This window comes from Hyperolius riggenbachi, chromosome 2 (genome assembly GCF_040937935.1).
Source record: "Hyperolius riggenbachi isolate aHypRig1 chromosome 2, aHypRig1.pri, whole genome shotgun sequence".
NCBI classification, from domain to species: domain Eukaryota; kingdom Metazoa; phylum Chordata; class Amphibia; order Anura; family Hyperoliidae; genus Hyperolius; species Hyperolius riggenbachi.
This window is the reverse complement of record NC_090647.1, coordinates 570229881-570234535: the sequence shown is the minus strand read 5'-3', so window position 1 is coordinate 570234535 and position 4655 is coordinate 570229881. Positions and strand designations below refer to the sequence as shown.

At 49.8% G+C, this 4655-nt stretch overlaps 1 protein-coding gene across 2 annotated transcripts in view; it reads right to left on the bottom strand.

Annotated features, from left to right (window-relative positions):
• The window catches only part of LOC137547431 (immunoglobulin superfamily member 3-like), an 86773-nt gene that overhangs the window by 13127 nt on the left and 68991 nt on the right, over nt 1–4655 (bottom strand). The gene's annotated exons all lie outside the window — the stretch shown is intronic.

Sequence of the window (4655 nt, the reverse complement as noted above, 5' to 3'; positions counted from 1 at the left end):
CAGTGTGCTAAGGAGACAGTGGGCTTCCATGGAAACACTATGCGACAGCAGCGAGGAGTGGGTGTAAAGAAGCGACATAAAGCAAAGGAGACAGGAAGGGGGAGGGGCCAACAGTCATTGACAATTTATGTAAATGAATCTTACTGGGACCAGGATGCAACACAGATAAAAGAAGCACTGGAAACCACTAAGAATCCCCCCTAAAGCCAATCTTGGTGCCCCCACCATCAACACCCAGAGGAAACCCCACCATTACCACAAGTATGCAACCCCACCATCACCTCCTGGAGGAAACCCCACCACCACCTCCTGGAGGAAACCCCACCATCACCTCCAGGAGGAAACCCCACCATTACCACAAGTATGAAATCCCACCATCACCTCCAGGAGGAAACCCCACCACCACCTCCAGGAGGAAACCCCACCATCACCTCCAGGAGGAAACCCCACCATCACCTCCAGGAGGAAACCCCACCATCACCTCCAGGAGTAAACCCCACCATTATTGCCTGCAGGAGACCCCACCATCACCTCCAGGAGGAAACCCCCCACCATCACCTCCAGGAGGAAACCCCCCACCATCACCTCCAGGAGGAAACCCCACCATCACCTCCAGGAGGAAACCCCACCATCACCTCCAGGAGAACCCCACCATCACCCCCATGAGGAAACCCCACCATCACCTCCAGGAGGAAACCCCACCATCACCTCCAGGAGGAAACCCCACCATCACCTCCAGGAGGAAACCCCCACCATCACCTCCAGGAGGAAACCCCACCATCACCCCCAGGAGGAAACCCCCACCATCACCTCCAGGAGGAAACCCCACCATCACCTCCAGGAGTAAACCCCACCATCACCTCCAGGAGGAAACCCCACCATCACCTCCAGGAGTAAACCCCACCATCATTGCCTGCAGGAGACCCCACCATCACTGCCCAGAGGAAACCTCAGCATTACCACAAGCCTGAAACCCCCACCATCACCGCCTGCATGAAATTCCTCCATAACTCTGGTGTCACATTCAGTCCCCATTGTCACAACTTGCCGCTCACTATCGCACCCACTGTGGAAACACCCCCCCCCCCCCCAAAAAAAAAAATATAGGTTTTTGAGCCAGACAAAGCGTTTTGAGCACCCCAATAACATGACTAATGACCCCAGCCTCTGCCGTCTGGCCAGGTGGGGTGCAGAGCGGGTAGTTCTGAGTGACCTGGATCCAGCACACACCACAAGAAGCGGGAACCACACCAATTACTGACAGGAAGAACTCGGGCGCGGCCTCCAACAGACAGAAGCATGTGCAGTAAATGGATAGGATGGATGTAATGCCTTGAGGATTGCAGGAGAGTAATGTGTGTTACATCGGGGTAATTAGACCAGCGGAATAACGAGGGTTCCAGGCTACGCTTCACAGGGCGTCATAATGAGGCGGCTTCTCTGGAATCTGCCGGTAATACGGCCACAATTCAATTACTAGCTTATTACCGCGCAGCATCTCCGCAGGTCCTTCTCACGCTATACATAGAGAGACGTGCGGAGAAACGCCAGAGCTACAAGACTGGAAGACTCGTCCATACGAGAGGCGGCCAATAATCTGATGCATACAACCTGCATTCTGCGCAGCGTGTAGGTCAGCCAATCACACGCACCTACTGGTGATTTTCATCAGCCCATTTATAAGCTGCAGGATGAAATCATTATCTCATTGACTAAAGTTGGCCATAAATCTGGCGATTTTACAGCCCGATCGACCATCCCATTCAATAACTTTATCAAATGAAAACCGGTGTTGCACCAAGAATGCCTGATTTATGTTTTCATTGATTTTGGGCCGAGATCGGTCAAATGTATTGATCCAGCACATTGCTATACCTCAGCCCGAAATGGTCGATTGGGTGAGTAGCGGTAACAACGTACGATATTGCACCGACCAACACGATGGACCCCCAGCTACTGTCCCCCAAGAATTACATTTTACATTGAAGGGGCGGCCTGACAAGCAGTGTCGCTAGGCCACTCCCCCGCCATCCCCCCCCCCCCCCCCCAATCCCTTGCCTCTAAATATCCATTACTTATATCGCAGCATCATGTGACACGGCTCTGTTTTGTCGCAGTTACTATAATAACAGCAGCCATTATTCCCACTTGGATGCAGCAGAGGGAGGAGATCAGCCTCAGATTAATAAACTAGAACTGCTACCGGCATAAATCCTTATATATCTTCCCATAATGCACTGCACAGCTGAAAGGGAGGAGGCGGGACTCTTATGTGACATAAAGTTGTCACCCGAATGCTATTTTGGGTTGAATTGATCATTTCCGACAGGACCAATTTGATTCCTGATCATTTTTCTGATCACTTCTGTAAAAATTTGATCAAAAAAACGATCGGAAATCAGATTGGACCTGTTGGAAGTTATCAATTCGACCCGAAATCTGACGGGAAATTGCATTGTGTGTACTAGGCATAACATTACTTCCGATGGTACTGTGAGGAGGGCTAAAGAAAATGAGACGTATGGGGGGCTGGGATTTGGTCCAGGGAGGGATGGCGGTTAGGCACTGGACCCCTAGGGGCTGGGATTAGGTCTGTAGAGGGATGGAGGTTAGGCACTGGATCCTCAGGGGCTGGGATTAGGTCTTGGGAGTGAGTGGTTAGGCACTGAATCCTAGGGGGTGGGATTAGGTCTGTGGAGGGATGGAGGTCAGGCACTGGATACACAGGGGGCTGGGATTAGGTCCAATGAGTGATGGAGGTTAGGCACTGGATCCTCAGGGGCTGGGATTAAAGAGAATCTGTATTGTTAAAATCGCACAAACGTAATCATACCAGTGCGTTAGGGGACATCTATTACCTTCTGACACAATTTCGCCGCTCCTCGCCGCATTAAAAGTGGTTAAAAACAGTTTTTAAAAGTTTTGTTTATAAACAAACAAAATGGCCACCAAAACAGGAAGTAGGTTGATGTACAGTATGTCCACACATAGAAAATACATCCATACACAAGCAGGCTGTATACAGCCTTCCTTTTGAATCTCAAGAGATCATTTGTGTGTTTCTTTCCCCCTGTTCTCATGCACTGAAGTTTCAGGCTGCTTGTTTTCTTCCTGCAAACAGCTTTGCCCTTGTCTGTAATTCTTCAGTATGTGAAAGCCCAGCCAGCTAAGAGGACGATTTATCCAGCTTGTAAAAGATAAGAGAGAAGAGAGAAGCTGCTCTAATCCTAAATAACACACAGGCAGTGTGCTCAGAGGGGCCTGGAAGGGGGAGTTCATAGCAGAACCACAACTCTGAAGAACTTGGCAGCCTTCCAGACACAGGTTGACAAGTCTGACAAGAGAGAGATAAGTTGATTTATTACAGAGATGGTGATAGTAGAACGTGCTGCAGTAAGCCAGAACACATTAGAATAGCTTTTTGAACTTGTAGGATGATAAAAAACAGGATGCAATTTTTGTTACGGAGTCTCTTTAAGTCCTGGGAGTGAGGGGTTAGGCACTGAATCCTAAGGGTTGGGATTAGGTCTGTGGAGGGATGGAGGTTAGGCACTGTATCCTCAGGGGCTGGGACTAGGTATATAGAGGGATGGAGGTTAGGCATTGGATCCTCAGAGGCTGGGATTAGGTCCACAAAGAAACTGGAGCTGAAAGATATGCTATGCATAGATAGTAGAAGCTCAGAAGTTGGGATATGCATTCCTAGTCCAACGAGAAGTCTGGATGTATAAAGGCAACACAAGCGTTAAAGACACAGCACTGAGGTGTCACCCTTCCAGCTAGCAGAAGGTCCTGGAGGGATGGAGGTTAGGCATTGGATCCTCAGGGGCTGGGATTACGTCCTGGAGGGATGGAAGGTAGGCATTGGATCCTCAGGGGCTGGGATTAGGTCCTGGAGGAATGGAGGTTAGGCATGGGATCCTCATTAAGTCCATAGAGGGTTGGGGACTTGAGCTTGAAGACATGCTATGCATAGATAGTAGGCGCTCACAAGTTGGGATATGCATTCCCAGTCCAATGAGAAGTCTGGAGGTATGGAGGTGACACAAGCGTTACAGACACAGCACCTCTCTAGCTATGCAGGCTGACAGGGCTGTGACACCCACAGGAGCAGCGGAAGCAATACTCTGACTGGTAAAACACAACATACAGTTACTACTCCCGTCTCATAGTGCAAACATCGGCAGATCTTCTTGTAGAGCGGAAATGTTCTGCGGGATGGCGATATGTTTACTAGAAGGGGAAATATTACTGCTGATTGCTAAATGCGGGAGAGGGAAGACACCAGGGAGGGAATATTATTAATCTCTGATTCTCCATCCGGGAGGGGCGCAGAAACCGAGGAGATTTTTTCGCTGATGGAAGAGAAGAGCCTCTCCTGGAATCTGAGCCTCCGATAATCACGGCAGAATATTCCAGAAGACGGATCTGGATCCAGGAATAAACAATGATATATATACAGTAGGGGAACAGGTAACCCAATTACCAGGTGCAGCTGGAGAGAGGCGTGGACCCCCCCCCCCCCCCACAGAGCGGCTGCCATGCTACGTCCGTGGTAGGACATGAGGGGGAGGGGAGGGGTCGCTGTATACTGCAATAAACAGCAATGGCACTTCTGGGCAAATAGCAACAATTATTACTCTACAATAGGGACA